Here is a 23,251-nt window from a genome sequence, read left to right as displayed (position 1 = left end):
AAGAATCTGACTTTTCCATCTGAATAGACTCTGAACACTTAGCATCTCCTTATCACAATTCATAAATCATTCAAAAGTCCCTCTCCCTCTTTGTAATACAGTGGTTCTGCTGCTTGAATTCATTTGCCTTATTTTTTTCTATCCTGTACTACAGTCTTTATTCTGAACAAGATCTTATTTCTAAGCTCACTGCATTAGATGTCCATCAATTTCCCACTGTCCATCGTTTCTCCATTCTTTGTTCAGAGCATGGTTTCTCTTTTTCCTGTGCTCCTCCCAATGTGAGCTACAGCAGCACACTGCCACACCCACCTCCTGCTCTGAGATCATCAGGAGAGAAGAAATCCAATGATCTCTCTCCAACCAAGTGAACATCCCTTTCCTGGAGGCAGAACTAACTATAGAGGTAGATAGTACAGGTTTTAAGGAATGAACGTTGGAAGGGAATATTCCTAAAACAGTAGCAGAGGTTATTTCTGGGTCATAATATACCCGGTATTTGCTGATTCTCTTCCTACAATGAATATCATTTACTTCTTTTTAAAAAAAAACTCATTACACACAGCACCATAAGACAATATATTGCCCAATTACACACTAATGTATTCAAATTTTAGATGAAATGGATAATTTTTAGCAAACTGTATTTTACCAAACCGATGCACAAAGTGTGAAAAAGCTAAAACACTAATAAACAAGGAAGAAATTGTGAGTTGTCTAAGAGTTATCTGCCCTACTCCTTATCACCACCACCAGCAACAAGAAACATCAGGCTCAAGTGATTTTGGAGTTGATATTCTGTTAGTGTATCAAAACAAAAACAAAAAGAAAAAACTGCCCATGCCATTTTAACTTTTTCAGAAAATAAATTAGCATAACACTGATCTAAAAAAGTCAGCAAACAAAAATAAAACAAATTAAACTTATTTAACTACTCCTGGCCAAAATTTTTCTTAGGAAGAAGTACTGAACAAAAAAAGCCAGCAAAACATTTTTTATAAGCCAGCAAATCTAGCCAGGTTCACTAAAAATGCAGAGAGATTTAATATTTTAAAAGTCTAATTATATCAATTAGCAAATTAATAATCCAATGAAGAAAAACTATTTGTGAAGGCCAAAGAGGTATTAGATATTAGATAATATTTGTCAAATTTTAATTTTAAAAATTGGTTGAAAGGGTATACATAACTTCCTAATTTAAGGGATCATGTTTCTTAACATTATTTTCAAGTTTGATTTTTTTTAAATTCAAGTATAGTAGATCTACAATATTTTATTAGTTTCAGGTCTATAGTATAGCGATTCAATTTTTTTTAGATTATACTCCACTTAAAGTTATTATAAAATACTGTCTATATTTCCCTGTGCTTTACAACATATCTTGTTACTCATCTATTTTATACACAGTAGTTTGTATCTCTTAATCGCATACCCCTATCTTGCCTCTCCTTCCCTCTCCCCACTGGTAACCACTAGCTTGTTCTCTATATCCATGAGTCAGTTTGTTTTGTTACATACATTTGCTTGTTTTATTTTTCAGATTCTCCATATAAGTGATAACATACAATACTAGTCTTTATGTCTGACTTGTTTCACTAACCATTATATTCTCTAGGTACATCTGTATTGTTGCCAATGGCACAATTTCATTCTTTTTTATGGCTGAGTAATATTCGTGTGTGTGTGTGTGTGTGTGTACACACTTGGGTTGCTTCCATATCTTGCCTATGGTAAATAATTGCTACTAGGAACACTGAAGTGCATGAATCTTTTTGAATTAGTGTTTTCATTTCCTTCAGATAAGTTCTCAGAAGTGGACTTGCTAGATCATTTTGTAGTTCTTTATTTAGTTTTTTGAGGAACCTCCATACTGTTTTCCACAGTGGCTGCACCAATTGACATTCCCACCAACAGTACAGGAGGGCTCCCTTTTCTCCACATCCTAACATTTGTTATTAGTAGACTTTTTTACAATAGCCATTCTGACAGGTATAAGGTGGTATCTCTTTGTGGTTCTGATTTGCATTTCTCTGACAATTAGTGAGGTTGAGCATCTTTTCATGTGCCTGTTAGCTATCTGGATGTCTTCTTTGGAAAAATGTCTATCCAGGTCTCTGTCCTTTACTTAATTGGGTTCTTGGTTTTATTGATATTGAGTTGTATGAGTTGTTCTGGTGTGGGGAGGGAGAAAGCAGCCATTTTGAAATATGTCAGTGCACTCTCTAATTCTTAATAAGACCAGCCCTCTTCAAGATCAATTATCAATCTAACCCAATGGAGTTTTATCAGAGCCTAACTAACCTGAGGGAAAGAAATACTCAACTCCAGCCAGCTCATGCTTTCCACATGGGGGAAGGGAAATACCAGGGGAGTACCCTCCAGTCACTTGGTCCCACTTAAGGCTGGGAAAAAACTGATAGGCATTTCTGAAGTTCATGGCCCAGGTCCACTATCTCACTGAACACCTGAGATATAATCTTAGAAATAGATTGCTTCTACCTCTACACCTTACCACCACACTACAAAAAGTCTGTTAACAAGTATTCCTTTCAGTTAGCACATCATGGAACAATATCCATAATCACTTTAAATATCAATGGTACAAATACCAATTAAAAGACAGGGACTGTCAGAGTGGATCAATAAATAAGACCCAACTACATGCTGTCTACAAGAAACCCATTTAAAAACACACCTATTGATTAAAGGGATGGAAATACACACACACACACACACACACCATGCTAATATTAATCAAGAGAAAGTGGCAGTAGCTATATTAATTTCAGACATAGCAGACTTCAGAGTAAGGAGTTACCAGGGATAAAGAGGGCATTACATAATGATAAAATGGTCAGTTCTCCAAGAAGATATAATCCTTACTGAGTTTGTGTCTAGCCACAGTGTCAAAATACATGAGGCAAAAACTGATAGACCTGCAAGGAGAAATAAATAAGTCCACTTTGGTAGTTGGAGATTTCAACACTACTCTACTAGAAATGGACAGATACAGTAGGCAGAAAATTACTAAGGACATAGTTGGACTTAAGAGGATGATCAATCAACAGGATATATCCGACATCTCTACACCACTCCATCCCAAGTCACCATAATACACTTTTTTTCTCAAGCTCACATAGAATATTCACCAAAACAGACCACATTCTGGGCCACAAAACACATACTAACAGCTTGAAAAGAACAGAAATTATATTAAGTCTGTTTTCAAACAACAATGGAAACAAACTAGAAATCAATAGAAGATAGCTGGAAAATTCCCCCAAATACTTGGAGATTAAACACACCTCTAAATAACAATGGGTCAAAGATGAAATCTCAAGATAAAATGTTAAATATTAGATATGAAAGTAAAACTTATCAAAATTTGTGGGATTCAGTGACAGTAGTGCTTAATGGAAAATTGAAGCATTGAGTGCATGTATTTAAAAAGATCTAAAATCAATAATATAAGCTCTCATCTTAGGAAAGCAGCAAAACAAGAGCAAGTTAAATTCAAAGTAAGCAGAAGAAATAATAAAATCTGTTTCTTTGAAAAGATTAATAAAATTGGTAAGACTTCACCCAGAGAAAAAAAGATGACACAAATTACTAATATCAGAAATGAAAGAGGGAACATCACTACAGATGTCAATGATGTTAAAAAGATACTAAAAGAATACTGTAATCAACTCTATGTCCACAAATTTGATAACCTAGACGAAATGGGCTTACTGCTTGAAAGATACAATCTTCCCAAACTGACACAAGAATACCTACTATATCTGTTAAAGAAATTCAATTGATAACTAATAACCTTCCAAAAGAGAAAGCACAAGGCCCAGATGAATTCTACCAAACATTTAAAGAAGAAAATTTATCAATTCTCTACCATCTCTTTCAGAAGGCTGAAGCAGAGGGAATACTTTCTAACTTATTCTGTGAGGCCAAAATTATCCTAATACCAGCCCAGACACAGAAAGTGGGAAAAACAACAAGAAAAACTGCAGTCCAGTATCTCTCATTAACACACATGATGTAAAAATCATCAAAAAAAAATTTAACAAATTGAATCTAACAATGTGTAAAAAGAATTACATATCACAACTTACTGAGTTTTATCCAATGTATGCAAGCCTGATTCAAAATTCAAAAACCAACTAATATAGTCCTTCATGTCAACAGGCTACAGAAGAAAAATTACATAATACCAATAGATGCAGAAAAAACATTTCACAAAATCCAACACTCATTCATTACAAAAACCCTCAGCAAGCTAGGAATAGCAGAGAACTTCAGCCTGATCAAGAACATCTACAAAAAACCTACAGCTAATATCAAGCATAAGGTTAAGAAACTAGAAGTCTTCCCACTCACATCACAATCAAGGAAAGGATATCCATCTTATTACTCCATTGCCACATCGTACTAGAAGTTCTAGCTGGTGCAATAAAACAAGAGAAGGAAATAGAAAGCATATAGATAAGGAAGGAAGAAATAAAACTGTCTTTATTTATAGATGACATAATCATATATATAGAAAATCCCAAATAATTGACCAAAAAAATAAAAAATTCTCTTGGCACTAATAGGTGATTATAGCAAAGTTTTAGGATAAAAAGTTAATATACATAAGTCATTCATTTTCCCATATACAAGCAATGACTAAGTAGAATTTAAAATTAAAAATCCAACACTGTTTACATTAGCACCCCCCAAAATGAAAATATGTACAAAATGTGTACAAAATCAACATGAAAACTAAAAGGCCTCATCAGAGAAACCTAAGAAGGACTGAATAAATGGAGTTATTCCACTTCATAAAATGGAATTTTATTTATTTTTTTCGTCTTGTCATAACAGCTCAATTTTAATTCGAGCACCTAAGCTATACAAGGGTATGCTTTATAAACTTCATGGGACTATTGCACACATTCAACAAAGTGACAACTGTGCAACACCACTCAGAATCTCAAAACCAGGATAGATTTCAAGGACAGGAAGATTCAAAAATTATCAAAAAGTCAGTTCTTCATAACCTAATCTATAGATTCAATGCAATCTAAATCAAAATTCTGAAGTCTGAGAGGTTTTTCCACCAGCTTCATTCTCTTTCTTCAGTAATGCTTTGGCATTTCTGGGTCTTTTGTGAGGCTATATAAATTTTAGTATTATTTGTTCTAGTTCTGTGAAAAATGTCCTGGGAAGTTTGATAGGGATCACATTAAATCTGTAGATTGCTTTGGGTAGTATGGGCATTTTAACAATATTAGAGCTACAGTAATCAAGACAGCATGGTATTTGTACAAAACCAGACAGGATAGAGAGCCCAGAAATGAACCCACAAACTTTTGGTCAATTAGTCTTTGACAAAGGAGGCAAGAACATACAATGGAGTAAAGACAGTCTCTTCAGCAAATGGTGTTGGCAAAACTGGACAGCTGCATACAAATCAGTTAAGTTAGAACACTCCCTCATACCACATACAAAAATAAACTCAAAATGGCTTAAGGACTTAAACATAAGACAAGACACTATAAACCTCTTAGAAGAAACATAGGCAAAACATTATTTGATATAAATCTCAGCAATGTTCTCCTAGGGCAGTCTACCCAAGCAATAGAAATAAAAGCAAAAATAAACAAATGTGCCCTAATTAAACTAATAAGATTTTGCACAGCAAAGGAAACTATAAGCAAAACAAAAAGACAACCTATAGAATAGGAGAAAATATTTGCAAAAGATGAGACTGATAAGGGCTTAATTTCCAGAATATACACACAGTTCATACAATTTAATAAGAAAATAAAAAAACCCAATCCAAAAATGGGCAGAAGACCTAAACAAACAACTCTCCAATGAAGACATACAAATGGCTAATAGGCAGATGAAAAAGTGCTCAATATTGCTAATTATCAGAGAAACACACCATTTACACCATAAACATTCCATTTACAATGGAATACTCCTCAGCCATAAAAAATAAAATAATGCCATCTGCAGCAACATGGATGGACCTGTAGATCATCAGTCTAATTGAAGCCAGGAAGAGAAAGAAAAATGCCAAAGGATATCACTTATATGTAGAATCTTAAAAAAAAAAGGACAAATGAACTTACAAAAGAGAAAAAGACTCACACACATAGAAAACAAACTTATGGTTACCGGGAGGAAGGGGGTGGGAAGGGATAAATTGGGAGTTTGACATTTGGAGATACTAACAACTATATATAAAATATATAAACAACAAGTTTATACTATATAGCACAGGGAACTATATTCAATATCTTGTAGTAACTTACTGTGAAAAAGAATATGAAAATGAATGTATGTTCATGTATGACTGAAGCATTGTGCTCTACATCAGAAACTGACACACTGTAAACTGAGTATACTTCAATAAATAAATGTCTATTAAAAAATTCTATCGAGTTAGTTTGTGGATATCAACAATGTCTGAAATTTACATGGAGAGGCAAAAGATCCACAATATCCAACGCTTACTATAAAGCTATAGGACTGAAGACAATGTGCTACTCAGAAATAATAGATCAAGGGAGATTATAGCTCAGTGGTAGACTGTATGCCTACTATGCACAAGGTCCTAGGTTCAATCCCTAGTACCTCCATCAAAAATAAATTAATTAAAGTAAACAATTACCTCTCCCCGCAAAAAAAAAAAAAAAAAAAAAAAAACCACAAATAGACAGAACAATGCAACAGAGTAGAGAGCAAAGAGATAGACCTATGTAAGTATAGCGAACTATTCTTTGACCAAGGAGCAAAGACACTACAATGGAGCAAAGATAGTCTTTTCAACAAGTGATGCTGAACCAATTGGACATTCACGTGCAAAAACAAAACACTGTGGAAACAGACCTTACGAACACCAAAAAATCAACTCAAAATGGGTCACAGACCTATATGTATAAAGCAAAACTATAAAACTTCCAGAACATAATATCAGAGAAAATCTAGATGATCTTGGGTATGGCAATAACATTTTATATGTAACACCAAAAACATGATCCATGAAAGAAACAAGCTTTGCAAAAGAAAAGTCAAGAGAATGAGAAGAGAAGCCACATACTAGAAGAAAATATTTGTAAAGAGCACAACTGATACATGACTGTTACCAAAATATACAAAGAATCCTTAAAACTCAACAGTAAGAAAAGAAAAAAACCCAATTTAAAAATTGACCAAAGCCTTAACAGACATCTTATCAAAGAAGATATACAGATGTCAAATAAGCATATGAAAAGATGTTCCACACCATATGCTATGAGGGAAATGGATTTTAAAACAATGAGATATTACTTCCCCCCTATTAAAACAGCCAGAATACAGAATACTAACACATTCAAATGCTGGCAAAGATATGGAGCAACAGGAACTCTCATTCATTGCTGGTGGGAATGCAAAATGGTACATACACTTTGGAAGACAATTTGGTGGCTTCTTACAAAACTAAATATATACTCTTACCATATGATCCAGCAACTGTGATCCTTGAAATTTACACAAATGAGATGAAAACTTATGTCCGTATCAAAGCCTGCTCATGAATGTTTATAGCAGCTTTACAATTTCCTAAACTTGGAAGTGATCAAGAAGCTTTTCAGTAAGTGAATGGATAGATAAACTGTGGTACATCCAGACAATGGAGTATCATTCATCCCTAAAAAGAAATGAGCTGTTAAGCCATGAAAACACATGGAAAAGCCTTAAATGAATATTACTAAGTGAAAAAAAAAAAAGGTAATCTGAAAAAGCTACATACTGTATGATTCCAACTATATGGCATTCTGGAAAAGGCAAAACTATGGAGACAGCAAAATGTTCAGTGGTCGCTGAGGGTTGGGGGAAAGATAAATACGTGGAGTACAGAGGATTTGTAAGGCAACGAAACTATTCTGCATGATACTATAATGGTGAACATATGTCATTATACATTTGTCTAAATCCAAAGAACATACAACACCAGAAATGAACCCTGATATAAACTATGAACTTTGGGTGACAGTGATGTGCCAGTGCAGGTTTATCAGCTGCAACAGATATAAATACATGTATTATATATGTAATATATTATAGTATATATAATTTTACATAATTATATATATTTACAAAATTATAATTTTATAATATGTATATTATATATTTTATGCAAGATAGTCATAGTGGGGGAGGTTGTTAATGTGTGGGGCGTGGGCTCTATGGAAACTCTGTACTTTCTGCTCTATTTTTCTGTGATTCTAGAACTACTCTAAAAAATAAATTCTACAGTAAAGGAGGGAAAACATCAAGGGCAACAGACTCCAAGAAGACCTACAGGTTCTAATTAGTAGAAAGAGGCTGAATAGCTATTTTTGTCAAAGAGTTAAAATAAAAGAAACAAACTAAGTGGATAGATGAGAGATAGCAGAGAAAGGGAAACTATAAAAAAAAAAAAAAGAAATAAATGGATGCAAAAATAAAATGAGTTTCACAGAAGATTAGAGACCACATATTATATTACAGAGTCAAAAACCTTTGACTCTCTGAGAAAATTATGATGGAGATACGTAAAGTGTGATGGAAAACATAACCTTCAAAATTAAGAATCTCATCAAGCCTTAAACAGAATAAAAATGAGAGATAGGCACATCATAGTTTTTGTCTTTTAAGATAAAATATTAAAAATCCAAAAGGTAAGACCCATTACTTGCAACAGAATACACAAACAAATGCTATTTGTCATTAAAACAGAGGTGAGAAGACAGTGTAATAACTCTGAAGTGCTGGAAAAAAGCAAAGAAAATTTGTCAACTCAGAAATGTTTATACAGCAAAAATAACCTTCAAAAATAAAAGTAAAACAAAGATGACTTTAAAATAAAAAGTAAAGGCGTTTTCAGGCTGAAGGGAAATGATGCCAGGTTGATACTCAGATCCACAGGAAGCAATGAAGAGCACCAGAAATGGTAACTATATAGGAAAGTAAAAAAGATACTCTTTTCCCCTCTTCTAATTATATTAAAAGCAACTGTTTGAAACAAGTAATACTGTACTGAAAGAGTTCATAACAGATGTAGAATTAAAATATGTGTCACCAACTGCACAATGGATAGATGTAAACACCATTATGCTATTGTAAGATTCTTCCTTTTTAAAGTAAAATTGTACAATATTAATTCTAAGTAGATTGTAATAATTATGCAAATGTTAATCCTGAAAGCAACCAATAGAAACTTAAAAAGTACAGATATGAAGTTAATAGAGGAAATGAAGTCAATTAACCAATAAGACAATAGAAAAGGAGATAGAGGAATTTTAAAAAAGAAAAAATACAGATGTAACAACCAAATAGCAAGAAGACAGAATTAAAAGCAAGCATATCAATTATTGCATTAAGTTTAACTGAATTAAACATTCTATCCAAAGGCAGAGATTATCAAAATGGATAAAAAGTAAACAAGATTCACTGTATCCTATTCATAAGAAACATTCCTTAAATATAAAGACACAGATAGTTGTTAAATAAAATTATGGAAAAGGGGGATGGGTATAGCTCAGTGGTAATGTTCATGCTTACCAAGCATGAGGTCCTGAGTTCAAACCCCACTACCTCTATTAAAAAAAAAAAAAAATTATGGAAAAGGTATTCCACGCAAATAGGAAACATAGGAAAGCTAGTGTGACTATATTAGTTTTCATTAAGTAGACTTCAAAACAACATCCCTTATCACTACGGGTAAAGGTGGGTATTTCACGGTAACTAATACTTCATTGATATAAGAATATCTATAAATCAAGAAAATATAACTCTAAACACATATGCACCTAATAACAGAGATTCGAAGTACATGAAGCAAAGAATGACAGAACTAAAAGGAGACATGGAAAATTTCACAAATATAGCTAGAGACTTAAAACCATGCTATCAAGTAATGACAAGGAAAAAATCAGGACGTGCACAGAAGACATAAGACTTGAACACTTTCAATCAATTTAACTTAATTTTCATTGATACAACACTATACCCAGCAACATACCCTTCAAGTACACCTAGTAGATTACTAAGTTACACCATATGCTATGCATAAAAAGTCCAATAAACATCATTTGAAATCTTGTAGAATATGATCAACAATGGAAGCAACTGAGAAAATAGTAGCAATGTGATTTCCAGAAGTCTCAAATATTCAGAAATTTAGGTACGTATTTCTAAATAACCCATGGATCAATGAAGAAATCACAACAGAAATTAGAATGTATGTTGAAATGAATAATGAAAACATTGTATATGTTTGTGGGACACCCCTGAAATAGTACTTTGAGCAAAATTTATAGTTTTAAAAAGAAGATAAATTTAAAATAATGACCTACCTTAAAAAGATAGAAAAAGGAGAGCAAATTAAATCTAATGTAAGTAGAAAAACAAAAATGAAGAGCATCTGCAAATCTCAAACTCCCAATTCTAACTAATATACATAAAATAAATAACAAGTTCATACTGTATAGCACAGGGAGCTATATTCATGAAGAAAAAAGACACACAATACCAGCGTTTAGATTGAAAGAGATACGTCATTATAGATCCAGCAAACATTACAAGTGAAAAAATTATAATAAATTAATGCTAATTTATGAATTGGACTAGTTCCTCATAAAAGCAACGTACCAAAACTGACCCAGAAGAAATCGAAAATATGAGTATTTCCTATAAATTAAATTTAAATCTTACAAAGAAACCTCCCTAAGATGGTTTCTCTCGTGAGTTGTATCAAACATTTACCAATAGTACACACAACCTTTCAGAAAATCAAGTCAAGAATATGCTAGTACTAGTTTGATACCAAAATCAGAAAAAGACATTTCAAGAAAAGGAAACTCCAGACCAAATTACCTCATGAACATAGACATAAAAATTCTTAATATTAGCAAATTTGATTCAGCAATATATAAAAAGGATAATAAGCCATGAGCTAGAAAAGTTTATCCCAGGAATGCAATTTGCATTTTTTTTTTTTTTTTTTTTTTTTTTTTTTTTTTTTTTTTAGGAAGGCAGAAAGAGATGCTATTACCATAGTAAAGATGTGAAAGGTTAAAGAAGCCCAGTGACAGACACAGCAGGTGAAAATGGGCAGTCTTCAACTGCTGGTGGGAATATAAACTGGTAATGTGAAGGAAAAGCTAGGCTGGTCTAACAAGATAACTCACAGGTCTAGGAATGTGAAGGAGAGGCTGGGCTGGGCTAACAAGTCTAAGTATTGGAATACTGATCTGAATTCTGCTGGACTAACTTGTAAGTCTAAGTTAATTAGTGTTGGATTGCTGTTTATGTTTTTTTGCTAGCCAACTGGATTTTCAAAGATACATATCTGGCTTTGGAATGTTGGTGTGCTGCCTCCCCGCCTCCACTTTTGTGATGATAATGCTGCTAAAGTTGTTCCATGCCTATTGGCCGAATACCCCAAGCTTGTACCTTACCCTTTAAAACCTCATGTGCACATCTTGAAGGTGCTCAGAGCTTCGGAGCAGAAGCCCCTCTGAGCCCGCCGGCGTAATACATCTGAGTACTCCAACCCACGGAGTGGTGCTTGTTTCTTGGCTGGCCTGTCATTTCTGTAACATTTCTGGAGGCCCCAGCGAGATACAACCACGCCGGCCCCTTGCGCCACTGGACTGGTGGCTCCGGCCGACCGGGGGACAGGATTCCGGCAGCGAACGAGGTGGCGCCGCCCAACGGTATTCCGGGTTCTCCTTCGTGATGGCAACTCGGCCCCCCGGGTGGCTGGGCTACAACCAGATCCAGACTCCATGGAGGGACGGACAGACTCACCAGGTGGCCGTCCGGACCAGGTAGGCACCTCCGGGAGGAATCAGGTCCTGTCCCAGTGGACAGAAGAGGAGGCAGATCCCCTCCTACAGGAAACAGGATATTGGTATTGGTGGGAGGACTGTTAACGTGTGTGTGTGTGTGTGTGTGTGTGTGTGTGTGTGTGTGAATGAGCGGCCTGTGAAGCATGCGATCGGGCTCGAGTTTGTAGCTCCATGGCATTCAGCTACAGCTACGAAGTTCGAGTGAGTCCCAACCTGCGGTTCCGTGGTGACCTCATAAGGCTCATGGCGGTATCGGTCCCTCAGGGTCCCGATCGGAGTCAGCGGCTTATACTGACCCGCCAAAGCTAAGAGGCACCTTCGTCCCCACGAGGGGAGCGACCAGGTGGACGCAATGAAGACCCTCCCTTGTCTTGTCTGCGACACTGGCACAGGGTGGCTACACTAGGAGGGAAAAGGACATAGACAGCCAATGAGTCAACACCCCTGTGCCCTCGGAGGCTAGGATGCTATTTCTTTGAAAAAGTCTCCTACCTGATTCTGTCACAGAACACCCGAGACTTAGTGTTCCCCTACTGAACTGACCCAAGTAGTGCCCCTTTTGCCTAGCCTCAGACCCCCAGTACTCAAGTTTAGAAGACGAATTCCTTCAGGACAGGGCTCACCCGGCCTTGGAGGTCCCTTTTCTAGTCCATTTGTTTTACCATCTGCCGTCAGTCCCATGCCCCTGATACGTTAGTTCAGGATATAGAGAGGATTTAATGAACAAAGTCCCTGGAACTGCTTGAGGCCTTGAGCTCCAGAGACATCAGCTGTGACTGGAACCCAGACTCCCTGACCAAATTAGCCTTCAAACAACTCATAGACCCAGCAAGAGAGCAGTCTCTCTGGTAACTCCGGTGTTTTGAGGAGTGAAGAAAGAAAAGATATAAAGGCTACCTTCCCAAACATCTAAAAAATGGGAGGCTCTAAGTCGAAACCCACCACTCTAGACTGCATGATTAAGAATTTCAAAAAGGGGTTCTCAGGAGACCGTGGAATTTGAATGACCCCTGGCAGGCTCCGCACTTTGTGTGAGCTTGAATGGCTGGCCTTTGGAGTAGGGTGGCCCTCAGGAGGAACTCTGGACCTAGCAACATTGTGAGTGGTCTATCAAATAATCACTGGAACCCCAGGCCACCCAGATCAATTCCCTTACATTGACTCCTGGCTGAATATCGCCCAGGCTCTACCCCCATGGATTCGGTTCTGCTCAAATGGACCTGGACAATGCAAGATATTAGCAGCCCAGCTGGTCCTGGCCAAAAAGACAGACAGAAAAAAGCCTATTTTCCAGGGAGACGCAGAAGGCAGATATGTCTATCCCATCCGTATGCCCCCGGGGCACCAACACCTCCCCAACCTGAGGACCCAGAGGCAGAGCCCAGCCCCCAGCCTGAGCCGGTAGGAAGGAGACTCCGCTCAGCACAAGCCGGGAAGCCAGCACCACCGGCCCTCCAAGTGCCGCTGCGGGAGATACAAGGGCCGCAGCAAGTTGGGGACAACGGGACTGTTCAGCCCAGGCACCCCGTACTCTGCTACCAATCCTTTAGCACCACAGCCCTTCTCAATTGGCGCCATCATACTCCTTCCTACTCTGAAAAGCCGCCCATCAACAGCAGCAGCAGCAGCCCCCACAGCCCCGGCACCGCCTCCACCTCAGCCACCGCCGCCTCCATGGCAACTATTGGGGAGCTCTGGCCCCTGCCCAGTCCTGAAGCGATGCTGGGATAGTAATAGGGCTCTGTCGCAAAGACATGCGAATATTTGGTCTCTGTCTAGCCCACGATGATTTCTACTTGGTGGTATGTGACGACTGTAATCAGGCTGTCAAGCCGCAGGCTATGATTGACCTCGTAGAGTCTATCTTCCATTCTCACCGGCCCACCTGGGAAGATGTCCACCAGCTGCTTCTGACTCTCTTCAATACAGAGGAGAGGAGACGCATTCTCACTGAAGCACGAAAATGGCTGCAGGGCTGAGCCCCTGGGGACACAATGGATGTTGAGGGATGGGCCATGACACATGCCCCTGACACCAGACCACATTGGGACTTTAACACCCAACAAGGAAGAGAAGCGCTGCGTGAGTACTGGGAGGCCATCCTACAAGGGCTAAGAGCGGGAGCCAAGAAGCCAACTAACATGTCTAAAGCGACCATGGTGACCCAGAGGCCAGACGAGACCCCCACTGACTTCTATGAGAGACTATGTGAAGCATTCCGAGTCTACACTCCTTTTGATCCTAAGGCCCAACAAAACCGGCGGATGATCAATGCTGCCTTCGTAGCCCAATCATACCCAGATATACGCCGGAAACTCCAAAAACTGGATGAATTCGCAAGGATGAATGCTACACAGCTGCTGAAAGTAGCAAACAAAGTTTTTGTAAACCGAGAATGGGAAGCCCAGTGAGAAGCAGACCAGCGAATGAAGCAGAAAGCCTCACTCCTTGCAGCAGCCCTGGGGAAAACAAGCTTCAGCCAGAATCCTGCACCACCCGGAAGAGGGGACCCCAACCATGGATGCCTCTGGGCCGAGAGCAGTGCGCATACTGCCGGGAGGCAGGACACTGGAAGAACGAGTGCCCAAACAGAAAGGATGGAAAGAGAGCACCCCCCCCCAAAAGGCCTACTTATCAGCTGGAGCCACCAGCCAGTAATCACATCAGACTGGCTGGGGTCGACTCAGAATAGGAGAGCCTGGGCTCCCTGCCCCTGGGCCCCCCGGAGCCCAAGGTCAAGATATTTATAGGGGGCCAACCAATGACTTTTATGGTAGACACAGGAGCAGAGTATTCTGTGGTGAACCAACACGTAGCCCCCCGACCAAGAAAAAGGCGACTATTATAGGGGCTACTGGGGACTCAACTGCCCGCCATTTCTGCCAACCACAATCCTGTCGAGTAGGGGGCCATCTAGTGACACATGCCGTTATTCACTGTAAGGGACCATATTTAGTGGTATTAACTACCCCTACAGCTGTTAAAGTTGCAGGAGTCGTCCCTTGGATCCACCACTCCAGGGTTAAGAGAGCGACTTCACCTCAGACAGAGGGTCCCTGGAAAATTGAGAGTGTCCCGGAGACCCGCTCAAGATCAAGATCAAGAGGGACCAGAAAAGGATCGACAAGCCCTGCTCTAGCCACACCCGGAAGCTGGCTAGTCAACGCACGGCCGAATCTTGAGGAAAGCTCAACGCAGCTGTTAAATGTATTTCTTTTGTGCTCCCTTGCCTCTTTCCTTGTTTGCTATACTAGTCTGTGTACTAGCAGTGGGGCTAGCTAGCGTCGCCCTACCTGACTGAAACATAGGCCATAGAATCCTGATAGCTATTTTATACCTTGTTCTGCAAAATCAGATTGACTCTCTGGCTGAGGTGGTCTTACAAAACAGGAGGGGTCTGTACCTTACTCACGGCCAAAGAGGGGGGACTATGCCTCTTCCTAAAATGAAGAGTGCTGTTTTTATGCCAATCAATCAAAAATTGTCAGAGAGATGGTTCAAGAGTTACAAGACCGAGTGGAAAAGAGAAAACATATTTTAGATAAGAGCCCATGGACAGGCCCCTGGGGCTGGACCCCCTGGCTGGCACTGTTCATAGGTCCCTTACTCCTGATTTTTGCAGTTCTGCTGTTTGGGCCCTGTGTCCTAAACTTCCTGACCCACTTTGTCAGTGAGTGGATAGAGGCTATAAAACTTCAGATGTTACCCTCCAATTATGAGCCCCTGCAATAGATAAATGATGATGCTTACTCCAACTAGGGTTGTGAAAGCATCAAGAGGGGGGAATGTGAAGGAAAAGCTGGGCTGGTCTAACAAGATAACTCACAGGTCTAGGAATGTGAAGGAGAGGCTGGGCTGGGCTAACAAGTCTAAGTATTGGAATACTGATCTGAATTCTGCTGGACTAACTTGTAAGTCTAAGTTAATTAGTGTTGGATTGCTGTTTGTTTTTTTTGCTAGCCAACTGGATTTTCAAAGATACATATCTGGCTTTGGAATGTTGGTGTGCTGCCTCCCCGCCTCCACTTTTGTGATGATAATGCTGCTAAAGTTGTTCCATGCCTATTGGCCGAATACCCCAAGCTTGTACCTTACCCTTTAAAACCTCATGTGCACGTCTTGGAGGTGCTCAGAGCTTCGGAGCAGAAGCCCCTCTGAGCCCGCCGGCGTAATACATCTGAGTACTCCAACCTTCCGAGTGGTGCTTGTTTCTTGACTGGCCTGTCGTTTCCATAACAGTAAACCTTTTCTAGTAAATAGTTTTGCAAAATATATCCAATAATAACAGTAATAATAATGATAACAGTAATACAGCTATCAGACACTGGGCATTACATTACCTCTCTGCATCCATCATGTCATTTCATTCTCACAACAAACTTAAAATATTGGTTTTACTATCCTTCCTATTTTAAAAATGACAAAACTGAGATGAAGAATTAAGGACTTTGCTAAATTAATATAGATGAAGTGGAGGAACTGAAATTCTAACCCAGGCAGTCTGATTCAGAGCCTATGATCTTCATTAACTATAGATTTATAACCTACCTCAACATGTCGCCTTCAACTCAGTGACAGAAATTCTAAAAAATAAGAGATGTTAAAGTATAACTGAAAAAGGGAAGAGGTATGCACACAAAGGTATCGATTAAAATATTTATATAGCAGTGAAACCTTAAAAACAATTTATATGTCCATCAGTATGGAATTGGTTATGTCAGAGCAGGCAGATAGCTAGATATGAGCAGAGAAAGGGGGACACAGACCAAATGGCAGGAATTGGGCAGAAAGGAGGGGCACAGGCCAAATGCAGGAAACCACACATGTAAGCAGCAGGGGTCCTTGGGCAGAGAAAGAAAAGCAGGAACCTTGGGGCTGATAAGGGATCATGGTTTTTGGGATGACAAGTGGCCTGGAGAAGAACAAAGGAAGGTGAGGAAAGGCAGGAATTTCTAGTGTCCAAATGTAACCTTTTGCTCATTATGCCCTCATTTCAATAAAATTAGCCTTGCAGATCAGAAGTACCCATCATGCACCGAAGCCATGACACTTCCAATCCAGACTAAATAAGGACAAAAATCCCTCCTCCCTTTGGGAAGGTGGAGTTGGGATGATAATCAGGGAATATGACCCCAAACCCTTCCCTTCTCAATGAATATTCCGCCCATTCATTTTTACACCCTATGTAGCTAACTTGCCAAAGAAACTCAGGGCAGCCACTCAGCTGAGCCTGCCCGCTCTCCCCTGAGAGTGTACTATCCATCCTTTAATAAATCCTGACTTTACCTTTTTTAACCAAGTCTTGTCTCTGAATTCTTCCTGCGACAGGACAAGAACCTGGAACACCGGATGCATCTATCGGCAACAGTTACATGGATTTGGTTGATATCTACATTGCAATATTATGCAGCATATTAAATGATATAGATATAGGTGTATAGATGCACGGTGACATGTTCAAAAACAGATTCAAAATTTTACTAGCATCAATAGAGGAGAGGAGATTAACTTTGAAATTTTGGGGTTGTTTGCAATTTTTACAACATACTTTTAATGAAAGCCTATAACAGCATGAATTTTGGAATAAGATTTCAGTTCATATCACAGCCTGTGTTGGTAATTTTTTAAATCTAACTTTCAGATTCTTCATTCATAAAACAGAGTAACTAACACCTAACAGAGAGGCATCTTTCCAGGAATAAATTAGGTATTATCTATACAGTGTTCAATAAGAGGTAAACCAATGTGCCTAGACAAGCTTTTCACACAACCTAGTCAAATTTCCAAATAAAACTTGAACAGCTAAGTTTATAAAAACGTTCAGCGTCCTAAAATCACATACACAAAGGTCAAGTAAAGGAGATGCTGGCTTAGCTATATCTTGCCCAGTAGGTGTAAGAGCTCCACATGCAGCTCAAAAATATACAAAAAGGAGGCTTCACTACAGCTGATCTGAAATGGAGTAGGGTGGACTGGTGCCACTGAGGAACATTCTGACAAGTGTTTGGCTCACCTGTTTCTGTATATTTTCTACTATCACTGAGCAATCTGTGTTCCTACTCTATGCTTCAAGTCACCTACAATACCCACATCAAAAGTATGCCAAATAATGAAATGTCCAGAATACGCAAATTTAGCCATTTTAACAAGCACCAGCAGACCCTATTCCTCAGTCACCTGATGCAGTGTTAGAAGAAAATATACCCATAAAACAGAGAAATTCAGACAGTGCCTCAATGGATTAGGAGCAGTTGCAGAGCTACACTGGTCCCTTTCCCTAGCCAAAAACTCATTAAAATAAATGAGAAGGAAAAAACAAAAAGGTTTAGGCCACCGAGTTGGAAGAGCAGTTCAATTCCTGCTGATCAAAAGGAAGAGAAATCCTTATCCTCTAAAACCGGTGCCCCGCTGCGGATCAGATCCAACCCATCTCTCCTTATTAATGTCCTTATTAAATGTATTCTATCCATCTGTGTTCAGGCTCATATTTTCCACTCTGAAACATCGTTTTACTTTTCATGTATGAGATAATTAAATTTGTTTATCTCTGGTTGGTGCCAAACTGAGTTGAAAGCAAAGGACAAAGATTTTGGTGATGGCTCTGTGGTCAACTACATAAATTTACAATTCTCCTCACACCCCGAACATTCTAGCTGTTTGTGGCTCTTCTTTTATTTCCAATTCCAAAGCTTCTGGTACTGTTCACATCACGTAGTGCACTGCCGAACACCACGTAAGATCTGCTTGCAATGTAAGAACATGTGGAGAAATTATGTGTTTTTGTCACACCCTATTAAATGGTATTCAAAACACAATGCTCCAGAAACTAAATTGATTGTAGGTTTTATAACCCTTTTCAGGGTAATGGAAACAATTCAAGACCATGAAAGAAAGCATAGAGAGTGCAGCTGTGGGAATCTTAGACTGCTCAGTTCAGCAGTCCTGTCTTGGCTTCGGTAGTTCAAGTTCAGTTGGATTCCATCCTTCTGGATCCTTGACAGATCACTTCATATTAATAGCTACACAGGTTTCTGCATTTCTTGTAAAATAAGTCTTTCTTTTGACTGATTCTGAATTGCGTTTGAGGCTGGAAAATGTCAACAGGTCTGAGAACAGTTGCAAGCCACTATGACATTATTATCTGTGTAATGCTTTTCTGCTCTTTTTATGTACCCAGCTCCAGCATTAGGTCAAAGATCAAAAACCAGGAAGCACAGAGTTAAGGGAGTTTTCATTCCTCTAGGTGTCATTCCTGTGTGACTCTTCCAGCTGTGGCTCTAAGTAACTACTTAAGCAACAAGCCCACAGCTCAACTGCAGTGGACTCACAGGGCTGGTTTCATGTTTTAAAAATAAAAAGGAGCATGTTCTCTCTCAGGTTGACCAGGAACCCTCAACTCCTGAGCTGCCTGGCAAGGCATTGCCTTGATCCTGTCACCTATCATAAATGATCACTCACTCAGTCATTACCTGCACTGCATGCTGCTCCATCAGAAAAACATCTGTGAACATTATTTGACAAATTGATTGCTAAATGAGCCATTAGCTGAAGGGGCTTTCGGATTGCCTCTAGGAAGTCAGAGAGGCTGCCGAAGAAAAATGCTTACAGATGCAAAGCAGCGATTAGAAAGGGAGAAAGAGCTCTGGTATCAGTGCTCCCAACAGAGGAGAGGGGGAACCAGGGTGGGGAAGGGGCGGAGAAGCGGCCATAAACCATGTCCTGCCAGAAAATCCACCTTGCCTAAAAGGAAGCTGTTTATTAGAAGCAGTAGTAAAACTGCTTAATTCTCCCAGTGCCTCCAGGGAGAAATCTAAGCCTTTGAGAACTGAAGGAGAGAAATGTAGCCAGTGGTGTGCTTGTCAAGAAGAGAGAGCCAGGAAAACCACGTTAGTCATTTTACCGGCCCTGCTCGCCAAGAGCGGACAGGTGTGCAGTTTCCTATTGTTCTGACAGGCAGCCAGATACCAGAGTTTAGTATTCATCCTCTCATCCGGTGTGCGGGGGAAAAAACAGCTGTCTCCCTAGCTTAGGATACAAGGAGTGGAGAGAGCGAGAGACAGACGCAGAGGGAGACAGATTCTTCTCAATTAGCATAAGTGGCAAAGCTTTGTTTGATTCATCACTGAAAACACATGGTCTTCCCGAGAAATGTGTTACATATGAGCGGTTTCCTCATGGTGGCTCCAAAAATAGCCTATAAACAATGTATGGAAACGTAAAGGCAAATAAATGCAGAAAAACGCCTAGGTTAAATTATGTCAGACCAGTATGAAGTAATCACATCCAACAGCCCTTAAGGAAATGCCTTTTATAAATCCTGTGGGTTTCATATTGCTGACAGATGTTTGTGATTTAAAAGAAACACAATAATCCTTGAAAAAAAGAAAAGCAGGTTATTTTGATCCAAAATGATGTGTTTTCCTGTCTCGCATGGAATGGAAACTATTTCAGTGCCAAATCCCCTTGAGACGAGAAGGAACAGCCCACAGGGCTTAAGGAGTGCCAGATGCAGTAGCTGGAAGACTTTGAGACTGTAGCATGAAGTTTCCTTTTAGGTGAGGTATTAAAAGCCCGTGGTAACCCACTGATGCAGTGTCACCAGGTATACTCCCGTGATAATCATAAGAACCAGGCATCTGCTGACTTTTGGGCTCTCTGGATTGAAAATTTGGTGATTACTAATAAAATCTACGCTGCTTCTATTTATGAGGGAGAAAAAGCCTCCATTACAACAATACATGAAACCTGAGAAATGCTGGCTTTCTCCCAGAGCCCAGGTATTTTTCTAATAAAATACACAGTAAACTTCAAACAACTCTAAACTCATGACATTATGGTACAATCACATACATAACCCCTTAGGCTTACACAGGAACACACTAACCCAATCCTGTAATAACATAAGCCAGAGGGATTGAATTACCCACCAAAACAGGCCAATTTCAAGTTAAGAGCAGAGGATCTTCCATCTGAGAACCTACTTTAGGGGCAACAAAGTTTAATCCACTTACTTCCTTTACCAAACCGAGACATTATAATTCACACGCCTGATAAATGTATTCTTAGGATTCCACGTACTTTTTTCCATGTTCCGTAACAGGGCGGAGGCTGGATGGTCCTTCCACCGTCCACACAGACGCGGCTCAGCTGGCTACTTTCTAGCCTTGTCTTCCAAATCAGTAAAGCACCAGGCGAGACGAGGAAATCGCAAAGGGTTGAGGGGCAGCACAAGTAAATTCTTTACTTGTTGTTGAAAAAACTTTTCAGGCCCAAGGCGGAGCTGCTTCTGCCCTGGGTGTCGGGTCCGCAAAGAAGGCCGCACCTGGAAACGCCTCACGTGACAAGACACGCAGGGCGGGCGGTCAGCCAATCCCCGCGCGCCACGTCAGCCCTGCGCCTTCTCACCTCAGCCAGGTGGGCTGCGGCTGCCGCCCATCAGGTGTTTGCTATGTCTCTTAATTTGTACTCCTCCTATAAAAACTTCCCCCTTTCCCCTCCATGTTGCAATTCTTTGAAAACAGATTGTCCCCTTTGTGAAATGTGAAAATAAAAATAATAATAAAAAAAACTTGTATCCCCTTGATGTAAAGGGAAAGAAAATCTTTCTACATAATGTCTTCTCAGATGGGATTATTAAGAGATTCGTTAAGAATATAAATTATGAAAAAGAATAAATTGGAATAAAAGCTAAATAAGCTGTTGAATTGTATGTAATCTCTTTTAAATTGAGGCATTTACGTGCTTTAAAAGCATTATCAGACATCTCTGCTTTTGGCTAACTTGGAGTAACAGATCGGACACCGTCGGTTGAAATTAAACACAAAATGGAGATTGAACTTGAAAATTCCCTGGACAGACAAAAATCATTTTAGCCATGTAAACAAAACTAAATCTATCTTTTTACATGAACATAAGCGAAACTTAGTTATATCTTATAGACACTTATGACAATCATAAAAAAAATTTCAGTCATCTTCCTAAAAATTATACAAGGTAATCACTTTTAACCTACCCTCGACTAGCTGGAAACCCTCATTGTAACAACCAATCATTGTAAAGGGTAAACAGTTTCCTCATTTTCACTTTATAAACCATCCTGTAACTTAATGCCCTTGAGCGTCATACCAGTCTTTGAGTTTGAAGGCTCCCAGTTTGCGAACTGTTCTTACATGCATAATAAACTCTTACTAAATACTGTATATTGCTTTGGTGGTTTAATTTTGCTGTTCCTGTATTGTTACAGTTTCTGGCCGCATAAGTAGGACTCAGAGAAGGTACTCAACGATTCCAAGGGCGGTTAGCAGTCAGGTGCCTATACCCAGAAAGCTCATTGCCTCACTTTCTCACAGAATCTGGAGTTTGAGGGTCTCTCTTGGATCTGAACTCCACTCTCTGTGTTTTGAGCTTTCTGACTTTATTGTGCAAACTTGTGTTTTGTTTGTTGATGCTTCTTGGTAAAGTCACCTTATTCTATTCAAAAGAGAGGGAAACATGATTCCCTGGATTTTGGAACAGCTGTTGGAAAACAGGGCCCCTCAGCGTTAAGACATCTTAGGGATTCTAAAGGGCAACATTGATTCCACCTGGTCTAAAACTCTCCACCTCCCTCAAAAAATCCTGCTATCCTTTAAGTACACCCACTATGAAACTTTATTGTGCCTTTTTGGAAAAATGGATAAACTTTTGTATCATTTGGAATTGCAGTGGCCACTTTGAGAAACTTTAGTTTAGATAAGCCTACCTTAAGGTGCAACCTTGAAAAGAGAAGAGCTTAAACCCCTCAGAGACAATGGAATGCATTATTTGATTGGTATACAGACCCTTCTAAAAGACAAGCGACTACAAAAATAGCTTCTCTTTAAGAAGCATGCAGGTAACCTTACAGTATGCAAGTAACCTTAACTTAGTCCATCAGCCAGAAGCACAATTTAGATCCAATTATTCTTTTGAGTTTCATAGTATTGTACCTGAGACATAGCTAAAATTTTAAAATTAAAGCTATATGATCTGTTTGTGTCTGTCTATAGGTTTATGTATATCTATGTGTGTGTGTATATATATATAAAATGTATGTGTGATATTTTTAAGGGTTCTATTTAATTGGCATAAAGATAAATGAGCACTTATATAAATTAAGTATTCCTAAGACTCTAAGAAACATAGAAAGCAACCAAAACGTTTTTTAAGTTCACCTGATCTGAAGTAAACTTTAATAAAGAAAAACTAGTTTGTTTGTTGCCTCGGTGAAAACAGGTATTGTCAATATTAAATGTAATACAAACATACAACTTTTCCTGCCTGAATTTACTAGTCAAATAAACTCATGTTATCTCTATGGAATAAAATTTATCAACAAGAAAAATAAGATGATTGTGAGCTGTTTAATG

The 23,251-nt window shown here is 39.1% G+C and overlaps 1 long non-coding RNA gene across 1 annotated transcript in view; it reads right to left on the bottom strand.

Moving 5' to 3' along the window:
- Window positions 1-21,460, bottom strand: part of LOC116662685 — a 59,611-nt gene extending 38,151 nt beyond the window's left edge. The window contains exon 1 of the long non-coding RNA XR_004318682.1: window positions 20,943-21,460. This is a non-coding gene — a long non-coding RNA (uncharacterized LOC116662685). The remainder of the gene's footprint in view (window positions 1-20,942) is intronic.
- Window positions 21,461-23,251: the final 1,791 nt, after the last annotated feature.

The sequence above is a fragment of the Camelus ferus genome, chromosome 3 (assembly GCF_009834535.1).
Source record: "Camelus ferus isolate YT-003-E chromosome 3, BCGSAC_Cfer_1.0, whole genome shotgun sequence".
In the NCBI taxonomy this organism is placed as follows: Eukaryota; Metazoa; Chordata; class Mammalia; order Artiodactyla; family Camelidae; genus Camelus; species Camelus ferus.
Note: the sequence above shows the minus strand (reverse complement) of the source record. Positions and strands in the feature narration are given on the sequence as shown.